This window comes from Spermophilus citellus (genome assembly GCF_964194105.1).
Source record: "Spermophilus citellus genome assembly, chromosome: 3".
Classification (NCBI taxonomy): domain Eukaryota; kingdom Metazoa; phylum Chordata; class Mammalia; order Rodentia; family Sciuridae; genus Spermophilus; species Spermophilus citellus.
In genome coordinates, this window is record NC_138184.1 from 114,111,746 (window position 1) to 114,127,857 (window position 16,112).

At 60.1% G+C, this 16,112-nt stretch overlaps 1 protein-coding gene across 1 annotated transcript in view; it reads right to left on the reverse strand.

Annotated features, from left to right (window-relative positions):
* The window catches only part of TPST2 (tyrosylprotein sulfotransferase 2), a 42,678-nt gene that overhangs the window by 18,398 nt on the left and 8,168 nt on the right, over positions 1-16,112 (reverse strand). The gene's annotated exons all lie outside the window — the stretch shown is intronic.

The following is a 16,112-nucleotide window of genomic DNA, read 5'->3' on the forward strand; positions in this document are numbered from 1 at the left end:
TGTCCCAGAACCAGCCCTGTGTGCCAAGGGACAGCTAGACGCTTTGTCATTGGGAGAAGGAGGGAGGAGAGGAGGCCCTGCAGTTGCAGCACCTAAGAGCTTCCACACCTAAGAGCTGCCGCGGGACACAGAGTCAGATGACCCTGGCTCTGGGAGGTCCCTGTCACAGCAAGGCTCTGTTGGACTGCGCTCACGCAGGAAAGGTGACAAGCAGGGGTGGGGGCCAACAAACCCTCCTCTTCTGATAGGAGGTCATCAGCATTTATTAAACACCACTGTATATTTACCACCAAACCTATGTCTCTTGCTGTGTGTCCCTGGTACATTGCTTGACGTCTCTGAGCCTGTCTCTCAGCCTATTTCCCCATCTGTGTGACATGAGGAGGACAACAATACCTCCTCGGAGGTGCGCACAGGGTTCAGGCACCGGAAACGTGGCCAGGGCCAGGAGGAGCTGTTTCTGGGGTCCAGGGGAGGGGAGAAAGCCACGCTGCCTGGGGCAGCAGCCTGCAGGGGGGAGGTTCTCAGTGGGTTTGGTAAGTGAGGAGGTTGCGGCTCCAGGGGACGATGGATGTGACTACAAGAAGCCAGTTTCCAAACGCGAGACGCCATGTGCTGTGGTGTCACCGGCTCCTGGATGGGGATTACTGGCTCCTGCAGCCAGCCCAGGGCTGCCCCCTGACCCAGGGCTGCCCGCTGAGGGCACTAGGGAGGGGGCAGGCAAGAGGCTTGAGACGCGGTACCCACGATTGTCTGCTCAGCACCTACTACGCACCAGGCTCCACTCCTGCTGGTCAGACATCAGGGTGACGAGGGCCGCTCCTGTCATGCTGCGGACACTCCAGCGGGGGCAGCTGGGGGCTCCGAGGGACACACCACAGAGGGGGCACTCCCAGCGGGGAAGAGGCCCGAGGATGGCTGGGAACTGTTCCTTTCTGAACCCGCCTCGCTGCTCCAGGCTCAGCCCTAACGGGGCTCCCAGGAAACCAGTGGCCGGGTGCGGGAGGGGGCAGTGCCAGCACACGAGGCCAGCCGAGGACGCAGGCCCCGCACTTGCAAAGTGCCCATGTGCCCAGCTCAGCCCGGCCCTGCGTCCTCCCCGGAGCAGCTCCCAGACTCCCCCTCTGCCACGGTGACAGCCCACGCTGCAGGGCCACCCGGGCTCCACACCACACCCCACACCTTGCCTTTGCAGAGCTGGGAGGCTGGAGCTTCCCGGGGACCGGTGACCTCTGATCCCCAGGATGTGAGAGAAGGGGACAGTGATTCCGAGACTCTGGACGCGGGGCATGAAGAGCACGTGGAGTTGCTCTGGGGGCAGGGGAGCGGAGCAGGCTGCTGGCCTACTGCCCAAGAGGCCTTAGCTTACACTTATGGGCACTGACCCTATTAACCATCCACTTCCTGGAGCTCAGAGAGGTCAGACAACCTGCCCAAGGCCACACAGCAGGCTGGTCTGGACGCCAAGAAGAAAATCAGCACTGCTTTCTCTCCAGAGCCCCCGCTCCTGAGGGTGGCCTCCCCCCAACCCCAGTGCCACCCAGACTCTCTCCCCCGGGGACGTGAGGAGCAGGGAGATCACATGCAGGGTCCCTCCTTCGAGGCTGGGGCAGTCTGGGAGGCTCTGCCTGCACACCCTCCTCCCAGCCACGCTTCCTCGGGACTTGCAAGGTCCACACACGTTGGCATTTAACCTGGGCATATCGTCAGTGTCACACGGGCGAGGACGGAGGAGACACCTATTCCACCCTCTACTCTGCTGGCGGAGCCCGAGAGGCCCGAGGGAGACTTTCTGCACACATGTAGCTGAGTTCCAGGGAAGCGACTTAATGCGCCCAGAGGGCAAGCGGGGGCCTGTCCTCGGCTGTGGCTGGCCAGCTCCCTGCCAACACCATGGACAGGCTCAGGCAGCACGCACCCTGCAGGCTGATCTGGGCCCGTCTCAGAAGGACCATGGGGAGGACCCAGGCAGCCAGTCTGGGGTGAGTAAGAGAGTCGTGGAGAATTCCAGAAAGCCAGCCTGCAGGTGCCTAAGGCCTGGAGCAGGCAGGCGTGTGTGTGCCGGGAAGTTCTGCACGTGTTGGTGCTAACACCACCACAGGGGTTAGGAATGATCCTTAGCCTTATTTGGCTCAGAGAGGTGAAGCACTTTGTCGGAGGTCACTCAGCTGCTAAGTACCTGGGCCTCAGCTGGAGCCCGGGTCTGCCTGACACCGCAGCCCAGGCTCTGCCACGCTCCCTGGACCCGCCTCACACAGGCGCAGAGGCTGTGTGCCCTGGGGAGGCGCTGCTCGGGTGGGGGCCGGCTCCGACCCCGGCACCCCTGTACCTGGCGCAGCCCCTGTGGGTCTTCGAAGAGGAGCACGGAGCTTCTGCCCAGTGAACCAGGTGAACAGGAAACGACTTCCGTCCTCACGCCCTCTGGCCACAGAATCCTGTCTCCACTCCTCCGCCAGGAAGTGGTCAGAGGCGCTGAGCACCCGCGAGGGGTCCCCCCGCCTGGGCCCGAGTCCTGCTCTGCTGACCAGAGCAGCGCCGTGGGTGTGGCGGGGGCAGAGCCGCCCTGTGCCAGGTCCTGTCCGGATGCCAGGTGACACCTGTGCCCCTGGTACAGACGGCCTGACACGGTGCTCTGCACAGGCCCTGCTGGGCCCGTCAGTTCCTCCCCTTTGGGGGGTCCTTACTCTTCACTGCGCTTCAGGGGGCCCTGGACGGCAAAGTGCCTGTCCCCAAACATAAGGGCCTTTAGGTCAACAGTGGGGCTCGGAGACCCAACAGCAGGGCACAGACGTGACGGCGACCTGTAAACCTACAGCGGAGCTGAGGTCACCGCTCCCCAGCCCTCGCCATGGCAACGTCAGGGCGCAAGCCCATGATTCCTAGGACACCGGAGTGTGAGGCAGGAGGACCACAAGTTTGAGGCCGACTACTCAGCAAGACATGGTCTCGAATTTTTAAAGAAGGTTTAGGATGTAGCTCAGTGGTGGGTCCAATTCCCAGTACCACCACAAAATGAAAGAAGTGTAGCACCTACAGTCGGGTGCGGTACGTGCCCCTTGGCACTGATACCCACTGCGCATCCGATGGCCATGTTGAGTGGACTCCTCTACTTATTACAAACAAGTTTATGGTAAAACAGTGTGCAGGGTTCCTCCACCAGCACCCCCAGTCTCTTCTTTTTTTTTTCCTGGGGGTTGAACCCCAGGGTGCTTACCCACTGAGCCCCCTCCCCAGCCCTGTTTTGTGTTTTATTTAGAGACAGGGTCTCACTGAGCTGCTTAGGGCCTTGCTGTGGCTGAGGCTGGCCTTGAACTCACGATCCTCCTGCCTCAGCCTCCTGAGCTGCTGGGATGACAGATGAGCAGTGGCTCTCTCCTCCTGACTGCACAGAGACCCGCGGACAGACTGATCTGCCCCACAGTCCCAGGGTTGGCGAGAGGAGCTCTGTGATCTGAGCGCAAAAGTAAGTCAGGCACACATTTGTCACCACACGCCCATCATCACGGGAGCGCCACGTGCTCTGATCTGGAGACCTAAGCAGGTCCCGGGGGTCTGCAGGCGCCGCCCCTTCCCTCCTCTGTGAACTCCCTCTCTGGGAACCGAACCCGGCGTTCAAGGTTCCCACCAGGAACGCTCCCAGACTGGGCTTGGGAAATGCCGCAGGCATGTCCTAGGGGGGTGCAGCTTGGACAGACGCAGGTGTGTCCTCGGCTTGACCGTTCTCCAGCTGTGTGACCCCGAGCCAGCAACTTCTCCTCTCTGAGCCTCATTTCTAACATGAGTGTGGAAACAGCAGCTGGCTGGTCACAAGGCTGGCTGACGTCAGTTCCCATTGCCACCAACGTTCATGGGGACGCGATCCTGCCCGCAGGGAGCATGCAGATTAGGGCGGATGGCAAGACGGAGGTGTACAGGTGGCTGCGGGGACATACACAGAGCATCCCCTCTGCCAGGTCCTGTCCAGAATACCAGGTGACACACAGCGAACAGACAGACAGGCCCCGCAGCAGACGGAACCCGGCATATTACTAACCTCCCATAGCAACCCGTGGAGAGAGGGCACCTCCCTGACCAGGTGACCAATAAGAAACCCAGACACCTGGGCACGATGGCACACACCTGTCATCCCAGCAGCTCGCGAGGCTGAGTCTTCTGAGTTCAAGGCCAGCCTCGGCAACCTAGTGAGGTCCTCAGCAGCTCAGGGAGACCCTGTCTCTAAATAAAATACAAAAAAGGGCTGGGGATGGGGCTCAGTGGGTGAGGGCCCCTGAGTTCAATCCCCAGTACCTGCCTGCCTCCTCCCCTACCAAAAAAAAAAAAAAAAAAAGAAGAAGAAGCCCGAGAGCCAGGGGCAGGAGGCAGCTCCAGGCTCCATTGGCTGCGGCTGCGGTGGCAGTGGTGTCCAAGTCTGCAGCTTATCTGGCCTTGGGTGCCACACGGAGCACTGGGCTGTCTGGGGATACCTGCAGGCTCCTTCCCAGAGTGACATTGTTAAATGGAATAAACTGAACTATGAAGGGTAGAAGAAGGGCCCAGTGTGGTGAACTGCCAAGAGCACAGCTGTAAGAGGCCTGGTGACAGCCGCCCGCATGCGCCTCCACTAAAGCAGCAGTGACAAGATCTGGAAGCACATCCAGGGACTGTCCTCGCACTCACCTGGGCGCTGTGAGACAGACACCGCCACAACCGAGATGTGACCGGGGAAACTGCTGTTGGCCCTACCACTGACATTTGTCACCTGTAGTAAAAATGCGATTTTTCTCCCAAATTCCGGAGCCCCCAATTAACAACCCCTGCTGGGATCTGATTCCTACGGCCTCTGGGCCAGCAGCTGTGGTCCTGCCTCCTCCTCCAGCCCCCTGCTGCCTATTCCCAACCCTGGCCACAAACTCAAGAGTGGTAGGGACCTAGGAGGCTGAGGCAGGAGGATCTCGAGTTTGAGGCCCTGAGCTACTCAGTGAGGCCCTGTCTCTAAATAAAACACAAAATAGGGCTGGGGACGGGGCTCAGTGGCTGAGTGCCCCTGAGTTAAATCCCAGGTACCAAAAGACAAAAACAAAAGAGCGGCAGGGATTCATCCTGGGAGTGCTCCATGGAGATTCTGAACCCAGCTGGGACACTTCAGTTTTACTTAAGCAGCAAACGCAGACAGCCACCGCGATTGGGCAGAGAACACGCCTGCCTGCCGTTCAGCTCACCGGGTGCCAGCCAGTGGCCTTGGGTGTTTACAGAAACAGCGGGACGGGACGCAGTGAGGGTGACCTTGGCCACAGATCCCAAACACAGGCCCCCAGGAGGGAGACTCAGTCATCAAGGGTGGGCCAGAGCAGCCCAGGCCCGGGGACAGAGCCCTGGTGGGGGGTCAGCTGGCTCGGTACACACCCACTTCTGCCCCAGAAGCCCTGCAGTACCACGTCCAATCTCTGGGCCTCAGTTTCCTCGTCTGTCCGATGGTTCAGTACGTCTCACCAGCAGGGCAGCAGATTCAGTAGCACCCCCCCTGGGGGGGGCAGAGGGCAGTGGCGGAGGGCAGGCGGTGGGGGTCCCTGCAGCTCTTCACCACGGCAGCGAGGGTGGGACGAGCACAGGAGGAACTGGACCCAGGTGGGCTCTCTCTGCTGTCCCTGGCTGTGCAGCTCAGGGCAATTCTCTGGCCTCTCTGGGCCTTGGTTCTCCAGGAGACAGTGGCAATCACTGGTGAACCGCCAATTTCTGTCACTAAGGGTGACCCCGGAACACACACACCCAAGGGCGTCATGAACACTGTGTCATCTGACCCTCGGTGCCATAAAGGAGGGGGTGCACACTGTCCCACCTTACAGATGAGGCTGTGGGCCCTGTGAAGTTCCATTCCTCGACCAGAGGCACAGCCCCCTGTAGGGACAAAGGCCCATCTCTAGGAGTGCCAGCCTCCCCTCCAAGGCGGTGGGCACACTTGGCCTCGTCTGTGCGAATGGCCAACCTGCAAGTCTGAGGCCCCGAGGGATGGCCAGACCGGACGGGCAGAGCCAAGCAGCGCTGCAGCCCCCCCCCCCAAGGTACTCTGCGCCTGGCCGCTCCTGCCCCCAGGATCGGCTTCCAGGGCAGCCTGGACTCCGTCTGCCCATCTGGGTGGCACCACCTTCAGCAGCCGGAACCTTCTCTGCCTCCACGGCAGGTCCCCAGGAAGGTGCCGGCGCCAGTGGTGGCCACATTCTGTGTGTCAGGCTGTTCATTTCTGTGGTGCGGAACTGGACCGGGGCCTGTGCACGGGGGTGGGGGGTGGGGCGAGCGCCACTGACGGCTAAGCCCCCAGCCCCGGGGCTGACGGTTTAAAGAGCACAGACAGTGTCCCTTCCACATCTGTCCATGGGGACCACCCCTGGCTCAGCTCCTCCAGGCTGCGTGGGTGATGGAGAGGGACACAACATCAGGTCCAAGTGCCCAGGGGCCCCGGTCACGCCATGCCCCAGACAGTGCGGGTCTGGAGGGCCAAGGCCCACAGCTGTCGGGACCCCCACGGTGCAGGTGGGCCCCGCCCTGAAGTTCAGTGTTCCCACCTGAAAACCCGCTTTCCCAGGCTGTTCAAAGGGCTTGGTGACTCAGGGTGGCAGTGGGCACCTGGCATTCCAAACACCCTGTCCCCAGTCTCCCCAGCGTCCCCAGCGTGTGTGTCCCACTGTACCCTCCCACTGGAGAGGCTCGGCTCTCTACGCCCCCCAGGCTCAGGACCCATCCAGCTGCCCCAGTCTGGACTTGCCCGGGGGGGTCCCAGCAAACTCCTGCAGGCAGGGGCTTCTCAGCAAGGTGACCTGGGGACCGAGGGCACGGTGAAGGGCTTGAGGAGCTGAGGCAAGACCCTCGAGACCCGGGACAGGTGGACATCAGCAGCCTCCGTTTTCTCTTCTGTAAAATGGGCTCAGCTGGATGCCTCAGAGGGCTGGGGCAGGGCATGGCAGAGGGGCTAGGTGCCTGCCACTCCTGACCTCCCGCCGTCGTCTCCAGAGTGCCACTAGTTACACAGTCCAGCCATGATGAACCCAGACCCGACGTGGAATAGGAGTCGCCACCCAGTAAGTCACGGGATACGACTCCAGGCGGCGGGGGGCTCTCGGGTCCCATTAGTTACGTGGGGACCAAAAAGTCCGAGAGAGAAACACCTAGAATGTAAACCAGGGCCTCGTGCTGCGCCCACCCTGCCCCCAGTCTCCTCACAGACGGTGAGGTGAAGCCAGACCAAAGAAGGGGCAAGGAACCGAGGGGTTTCTAGAAGGGCCACGCAGCTTTGGGACCTTGGGCCCCGGAGGGCTGAGTCAGTGGTGGCCTGGAGGGAGCGGGAGGGGTAACCTGGGCAAGGTCACAGGCCTGGCCTCCTGCCACCGGCTGCATGCTATGACCACCTCAGGCCGGATGTGGCTCTGGTCAGATCCTGGCTGGGCCATGAGCTATGTGACCCTGGACAGGACACTTGGCCTCTATGGGCCTCGGTTTCCTCGTCTGTAAAATGGGGCCATCAGCAGCATGTGGCTTTGGTGAGGGCTGAACAGACGCTGCAGGAAGAGCTGCCAGGACCGAGCCGGGCCAACGGGAGGCACTCTGTCCTGTTACCACTGTCACCGTCACTGCGTGAGTGCAGGTGGAATGCTCCTAACACAACCTGAAATCAGTCGCATGAACCTCTCTGAGCACTGATGTGACACTTAGAAAGCTTCCAATTTTGGAGCATTTCAGAGTTTTGGGTCAGGGATGCTCAACCCCTAAAATCTCTGTAAATATTCCAAAATCTGGGGGAAAAAAGAGAAATCTGAGACACTTTGGCTGCAGGCCTTTCTTTTCTTTCTTTTTTTTTTTTTAAAGGGAGAGTGAGAGAGGAGAGAGAGAGAGAGAGAGAGAGAGAGAGAGAGGGGGGGGGGAATCTTTTTAATATTTATTTTTTAGTTCTCGGCGGACACAACATCTTTGTTGGTATGTGGTGCTGAGGATCGAACCCGGGCCGCACGCATGCCAGGCGAGCGCGCTACCGCTTGAGCCACATCCCCAGCCCCAGCCTTTCTTGACAAGGGAGACTCAGCCTGCATTTGGATTTGGCTCCCTCCTGGAGTGTCCCTCGTGGGACGGGCAATGCCCACCAGGTGCAGAAGGTGAGCACAGGGTCCTAGGGAGCCACGGCGGCTGGCAGGTCTGGAGCAGGAGACACGGCACGACTCGGAGGCGGCGCGGGGCTGGGGGCCAGTGCCCACTGGAGCATCTCCGCTAAGGTCTCCACAGGCTTCCTGTCCCTGGCACTCCTCCAGGGCCGCTGGACACGGCCACACTCCACCCCACCACCTCAAGCTGTCCCTGCTTCTTGGGAGCCAGGCTGTGAATACCGAGCAGGCCACACGCTGCGGGGCTTGGGGCAGCCCGTGTGGCCTCAGCGCACAAGCGGATGACCCGGAGGCCAGGAGCCCGCAGGGGCCATAGGGGACAGAGGCAGAGCCAGGAACACCGACCCCAAGGCTAGCTTCTACCCTGCTGTGTGACCTTGGGAAAAGTCCCTTCACTCTCTGAGCTCCAGTCTGCCCATGGCACAGCGGGTCCTCACTGCCTGTACGTCTCGGGGGTGCTGGAAGGATCAGACAGCAGTGGCTGCCCGGGGCTGTGTGGCCCAGGAGCCTGGCCCTGTGCAGTGCCCCAGGGGCAGCTTCCCGGATCCTCTATGAACGCATCCTCTCTGCTCCCGTTTCAAAGTGGTCGCCTGGCTTGGCCAGGTCACAGGCACACAGAAAAGGCCCGAGTGTCTCTGCAGCCACGTCTCAGCAGAGGTGCCCTGTGGACGGAGCGGGCAGGAGCCCCCACGCCGCATGCCCTGGGAGTTCAAGGCCAAACACACACTGAGGGACTGCTTAGGGCCCCTCGCCCCTCCAACCGCCCTCATGTCTGGGGACAGTTTCGGCTGTTACAACTCAGAGCCTCATCCAGCCCACATGCCTGCGGGGCCACGGCTCAGAAGCCCCCATGCAGCCCGGCCCTGGGCCTCTGCAGCCCAGCGCCCCTGCCCCGGGCACACACTGCCCAGGCATCACTCGTGCCACTAACCCCAGAGCCACCCAGTAATGATGCAGGCAGAGCCCTGGCGCCCAGAGCCCATAGTGGCCCGGCTCTGCAGAGCTGCCGAAGGGTCAGCGGCCAGCAACAGTGCTCCCCGGGCACTGGGGACCCTGCCAGGTGCACAGCCCTGGCCCCTCCGCGCGGTCTGCCAGCCCCGGCACCCACTTGGTGAGGTTGGGGCTTGCTCCGCTGGCCGAGCCGGCGTCTCCTCTCATCTTCCCCAGGTGGAGATCGAGGTCCAGTGAGGTGTCCCTGCTGCCAGCGCGGAGGGCCAGGGACCTCGAGGGCCGCCCCCAGCTCAGGCCTTTGGGAGCCGCCCCCGTGGCGTCTTCCCGGCCACTTCCTGCCCAGCTCCTTGGCTGCCAGAGCAGCTGGGGCAGGAGGTGGGGAGAGGCAGCTACCTGGCCCCCAGGGAAGGCTCCCAGAGAGGGATGGCTGGGGGCTGGACCAGGGCACCACCGCCCAGCTGCCCCCCTGCCTGCTCGTGTCCAGTCAAGCAGGAAGGAGGCCCGGCCTGGCGCAGGGACAGCGCCTCCAAGCACAACAGGACGCCGGGGTAAGGGGCTCAGAGCCAGGAGCAGGCACTGCTGTCACCACTGCACATCTGGGCCTCAGTCTCCTCTCCTGGAAAACGGGCCACAGCACTCCTGCAGGGCGGGAGGGAGAACTCAGGGGCCGATCAGTGAACAGAGAGCCCCCACCAGGCGCCTGGCTCCTGTCCTGCAGCCTCACAGCCACAGGCTGTGATCAGCACTGCTATGCACCCCACTTGACAGATGAGGAAACTGAGGCTCACAGAGGTACACAGGCGGGTGGCCTCGGACCCACAAGTCAGCACATCTCATTGGAACTCTGCTTCTGCAGAGCTGTGTGACCCTGAGCAAGCTGCTTCACCTCTCTGAGCCTCAGCTTTCTCAGCAGTGAAATAGGGACACAGAAACTAGAGAGGGGAAGTCCCCACACACAGAAAGTAGCACATGCACCCCCTGCTCCAACAGCCTCCCCTGAAACCAAACCAGCCGGGAACACCTGTTACCTGTGGACCCTTCCAAGCACTAGGTGCAACATGCAGGAGGCCCTGCAAAGCCCCCAGAGAGGGAAAGACACCTGTTCAAGGTCACACAGCTGGTAAGTAACTGAGAGCAGGGCTGGACAGGAAGAGGCGACACTGAACCTGAGTAGGGAGCAGCGGCAGCCCTGACGGGGTGAGGGCCACACTCAAGCTGGACAGAGTTTAAAAGAGCAACCACCAGGAGCTGAACCCAGGGGCCCTCACCCACCGAACCACACCCCCAGCCCTATGTTGTATTTTATTTAGAGACAGGGTCTGAGTTGCTTAGGGCCTCGCTGTTGCTGAGGCTGGCTTTGAACTCACCATCCTCCTGCCTCAGCCTCCCGAGCCACTGAGATGACAGGTGTGCACCACCACACCTGGTTTATTCTTAGATTTCTTAAGACTTAGTTGAAGATGTGACTCACAGACTCAAATACTTCCATGCTTGCTTAAAAGGCGCTCAGTGTCTGTTTTAAACTTTAAAGTTCAGTTCTTCAGCCACGCTCCCCACACTGCAAGGCCCCACCATGGCCAACTCCCCAAGAGCCTCCCACGATGCCCCTGGGCTCTCAGAGCATCTGCTCCCGTCCTGCTGCAGCTCCCTTCAAGGTAGGAACTACTGTATGTCAAGGCCCAGCCTGATTGGTATACAGCAGGTACTTAATAGATCTTTGCAGAATCGACCTGAAATACAGGAACGGCAGACTGAAAAGCTGCCTGGTCAGTTTTTTCTGTCTTTAGTTCAAGGCTTTCTCGTATCAGCAAAGGTGCTGATGAATGTCACCGTTCTGTCTGCACACTAGGCAACGGGCTAGCACCCTACAGGGAGGCCCACACAGGTGAAGGGCTCACCTTGTGCACCAATCAATCATCATGTGGTTCAAAACTCCCAGTTCCTTCTCTCAATGATCATAATAAAATCCCACAGGAAGGAGAATATTCACAATACATGTCTAACAAGAATTTGTGTCCATAACATATAAAGAGTTCTGTGGAATCAATAAAAAGGGCAGGCAGAGCAATAGACAAGTGGGCTATTCTGAAGAAATACTTCCTAAAGGAGGGTATCCAGGTAGTCAAAAAGCACAAGAAAAGGGTGTCCGATCTCCTTATTCATCAGGGAAATAAATTAGAAGTACCTGGTGGGATCTATACATCTGAATAACTAAAACAAAACAAAACACACAATAGCAATCATTGGCAAAGGTGGGATAGAAAACTTTCAAGCTCTGCTGGTGGGAGGGTAAAACCTGGCTCCATCCCTTTGGAAAATTCTTTTTTTTTTGGGTGGGGGGGAGGTACCGGGATTGTGTTTTATTTAGAGACAGGGTCTCACTGAGTGGCTTAGGGCCTCGCTGTTGCTGAGGCTGGCTTTGAACTTACGATCCTCCTGCCTCAGCCTCTTGATGGGCTGGGATGACAGGTGTGCACCATTGTGCCGGGCCCTTCGGAAAACTCTTTGGCAAATTTTCATGGAATCCTGTGATTCCCCCCAAAGGGGACCTGTCAAAACTCCTCAGCAGCTCTGCTGACAACAGTCCTCCACTGAGGACCACCCAGACCCCCACCCACAACAGAATGGGTGTCAGTCGATAAGAACACATGGCTGCCTGCCCCTCGAGGTCAGCCAGGACAGAGGACAGCGCAGTCTCACAGGCAGACACCAGAAGCAGCAGGAAAAAGTCAACACAAGACCCGAAGGTGGGTTCCCGGTGTATGAGGACAAGCGCAGGCAGAAATGGCCCTGGCAGGGAGGTCAGGGTGGCAGTCACCCCCGGGGTGTGGCAGGAGGGGCGGGGCCAGGGTCTCTGCTCAGATCTGAGCGCTGGTCACCTGGACACCCGCACCTTCTGGCTGCACTTTTCTGCATGTGTTTGACTTCAATCAGCCCAAAAGAGTCACTGTGTCAGCCACCACCAGGACAGGCCCTGAGGCGCCACGCTGCAGTGGGAACACACGGCCCATTCATCCCCTCGCCCCCATGGCAGGGGGGGGGGGGCACAGGCCCTAAAGGTGCACGGAGACCGGTTCCCGTGGTGCCACCCACGCCCCGCTCCTGGCACCGACCCGACGCACACTCCATAAACCAGCGGCGGCGGGCGGGGCGGGGCTGTCTGCTGTCCCCTGCCACCCCTCTGGCGCAGGAACCCTGACGGGCTTTTTCCTGGCGTGCGCCCGCCGGCCTCTCCGCTCGGGGGTGGCGCTGGAGCTCCGGCCTCGGCTCCTGGCCAGGCTGCCCCTGCCCACCAGCCCCGGGGCCCCCGGAGGCTCCCTGCAGGTGACCACCGGGGCCCAACTCCAGCCTCAGGGGTGGACCGTCGCCCTTGGCATCCCCTTGGGTCCCCGCAGCTGCAGCCACCTCCACCTTCCTGCTCAGGCCACCTCCTCAAAGCAGCTCGGTCCCTCTTCCACCCCTTCGCGGTCGGAGCAGCGGCGCCCGGGGGACCTCCCCTCCAGCCTCACTGCGGGGTGTCCGGTGCCCACTGACTCCCCGCTGGCCTCCCTGATTCTCCCCGTGGCCTCCGTCCACGGCGCAGCCAGAGTGACCTTATGAACACAAAAGTCACATCCTCCTCATCCTCCTCTCTGGATCCTCCCACTGCAGAGCATTCCTGAGAATAAAACTACCATGGAAAAATGCCCATCAGAGACAGTATACACAGGAGCACCTTGATACAGCTATACCTGAAGGTGAAATGCCTTTGGACTTTCCATTGATTAGAACCAATGAATTGTTTTCTTTTCTACCCTAAGTTGTCTTGAACTAGACTACCTCTCCTCACAGCCTGACTAATCCAGGCACATAGTAGGTTCTTGCTGATTTGAGCATGTTTACCACTTAAAAGGTCTTCTTCCAGGCCCCAGCATGATTTTTACAAAAACCAGCCCTGACAAAGCTCCAAGTCTTCTTGGAAGAATCGGGGCAATGGCTGGGGTCAGCTAGCACTGTCAGTCCTGCCCTAAGGAAGTGAATTTGAGTTTCAACACAGAAAACTGGCTCCAGAATCTTTTTACAAAAAGGTCAGGTCACTGGATATTTTTTGGCTGAGACTAACTTCCTCCTCCCCTCCCCCAGTGGCAGTTCATGGATTTTTTTTTTATTACACGAGCGCCCACTTCTCTGCTGTGGCTGGTTTTCAATGGCTCAGGACCAGAAGGTGAAAAGCTTGGCCAAGAAAGTGAGCAAGTAATAGATACTTGCTGGATACAGCACTCCCAAAGGGGGCACCTTTTCTGTGGTCTGTGCCAGGGGCATTAGATTGGCACCCAGGGGAGTTCTGGGTTTCCTATTGAGGGGGACAGGACTTAGGTGCGTTCAAGAGTGTGATTTGTGGGTCCCACTCCTGGGGTAGCACCCCTGGGGCCCCAGGATCCTGCCCATGAGTCTTCCCCTCCACCCCCGCCCCCACAAACCAGGGGCCCTCTTCCTCCTCATTTGCTCCTGGAAACAGGAAAAGCAAGATTCTCAAAGATTTCAAGAGCTGCTCAGAATAACAACACTTAGCCAACCACAGAGGCGCCCCGGGAGCGGGAGGCAGGGACAGATGGATGGACAGATGGACAGCAGACACCAACGGCCTCCTCCTAAAGGCTCGGGGCCTTCGGGCACCTGGCCTCTCCCGGGGAAGCTGAGTCCACAGATTTGCCTGGTCTCTGCCCAGAGGCAGCTGCTACGAGGAAGGTCCCTGCGATTGTCTGCACCTCGGTTTCCTCATCTGTGGAACGAGAGAGAACGACGGAAGCCGCTCTGCTGGGAAGGACTGAGCGTCCGCAGGAGTTCAGGTGCCACACGGTGGTGGCATCTGTGACGCTCACCACGTCCATGAGAAGGTGGCCAAGATGGTCCCTGCTTTGTGGGCAGGAAGCTGAGGAGAGAGGAAGCCTCCTCCCCGGTCCCCGTGTGTCTGCCCCGGAGGCCACTTTCTTCCCACCCCCTCAGGCCTCCTGTCAACGGTCCCTGTCCCGGGTGGGTCCCGAGAGCATCAAGAAGACAGAGAGACTCCTGAAGGCGCCCGTCTGCTCAGGAGTGGCCAGAGGCACGCGAGAGAGGCCTACGTGAAGAGGGTCCCAGAGAGCAGAACCCGGGGGAGGACAGTGGCCTCTGCTTCCAGCAATGAAGGGCACACGGGGACGTCCCACCAGGACCTGGGCGGCCACCTTCTGGTGTGGGAGCAGCCAGCAGGAGCCGTCCTTTCCCACCCACCCTGGGGAGGCTTCGAGCCACGGGCTTCCTGGGTGGTCAGTGTCATGGTTTGGATATGAAGTGGCCCCAGAGGCTCCTGTTAACAGGAAGTGACTTGATTAGTGCAGCTGTCACCTCATCAGCCATCCCAGGTTGCCTGGGTGGGACCTGCAGCAGCGGGCAGTGCCCTGGAAGAGCCCCCATTCCCACCCTCTGCCTCCTGACCCCTCCTGAGCACAGAGGGCAGCAGCTCTCCCCCTCGGGGACCCTCCCTGTGAGGCACTGTGCGCCTGGGGCCCAGAGCAACAGGTCAGCTGTCTATGGACCGGGACTCGGGAAGGTGGACCCCACATGAGCCTGCCCAGGGGAGAGGAAGGGCCCCCCTAGGGAGACAGGAAGCTGCACCCAGGAAGCCCTCGCAGGGTGTGGGCGTCAGTTAACATCAGCTGCGGTGACCTTGACCTTGACCTTGACACCAAGGTCTGCTGGTCCCTGAGCGATTGCTGACACCACTGCTCCACCCCAGGACCCCTCCTGTCTCCCACCCCTAATGGTTAGGTCACTGAACAGCAAGGGCTCCGACTCACAAGACCATGACCAGCGCCCCCCACGGCCACCTCCTTCCCCTCCCCATTGTCCCTCCACCAGGGACATGACACTGTCTATCACACACTTCCTCTTCACACCCATCTGTGTCCCTCACAGCTCCCTAAGGGTAGGGACAGGCTCGTCTTGCTCACTGCTATATTCCAGTGCCCTGCAAACACAAGGCGCTCCCCATGTGCAGCATGAGACCCGGATGGGTCCTCACAAGACCCCACAGATGGTCCCTGTTTTCCAGGTGAGGAAACTGAGGACCAGAGAGGAAGTCACGGAGCAACGGTGACGTCCATTTAAAACGAAGACGCAGGGCTGGGCGGGGGCTAGCGGGAGAGCAACGCCGGGCACTGTGAGGCCCTGGGCTCCATCCTCAGCACCACGTGAAATAAACAAATTAAATAAAGGTATTGTGTCCCACTACAGCTACAAAATGAAATGTTTAAAAAGAAAAAAAAGATGCAAAGAAATCAAAATGGCCACAGGCCAGGCCCCGCTTAATGGCAAGACCCAGACTGGAACCCAGGGGCAGGACATGGGTGCCCGGCTGGCACCAGTGAGGGAAGCCCCGCGTCCCAGCGGGCTCTGGGCGCAGGGCTCGGGCAGGGCCGGCATCTCGGGGCCTCAGCTTCCCACCTGCAAAAGGAAGGAGCCGGGCCCCTTTCCACCCCGTTCCCCCCAAAGTATCTTAGTCAATAAAAAAAAAGCACGCAGTCCAGGGGCGCTGGGGACTCCCTGGCCACACAGGGCCACCCTGCAAGTGTGGCTGGGCCAGAGCCTCAGACCAAACCTGGCAGCCATGTCCTCTGCTGCCCCCTGGGCTTCCTCTTCCTCCCCAGAGCCCGGGGACAGGAGGGGAGGGAGGCCGGGGCAGGGGAGGCAGAACCAGGGCCTCCTCCCGCACCTCCAGGGGCATCTGACCCTCCTGGACACATAAGGGCCCGCACGGGCTGTGACCGGATGTCCCTCAGGAGCTCACGGATGGGTGTCTAATAGAGAAAGGAAGGGCTGCGCTGGGCGGAGTGGGCACGGGCTGGGGTGGGAGGAAGGGGAAGTGGCGGGTGGGGAGGAAGAGGAGGAGGGACAGGGAGGGACAGAGATGGGGACAGACGTGGGAGGGGAGCAGAGAGACAGATGAGAGGGACAGGCCAGGAAGACAGATGGGTGACAGCACCAGGGAGCCACAGAGATGAAGGCCAACAGAGACAG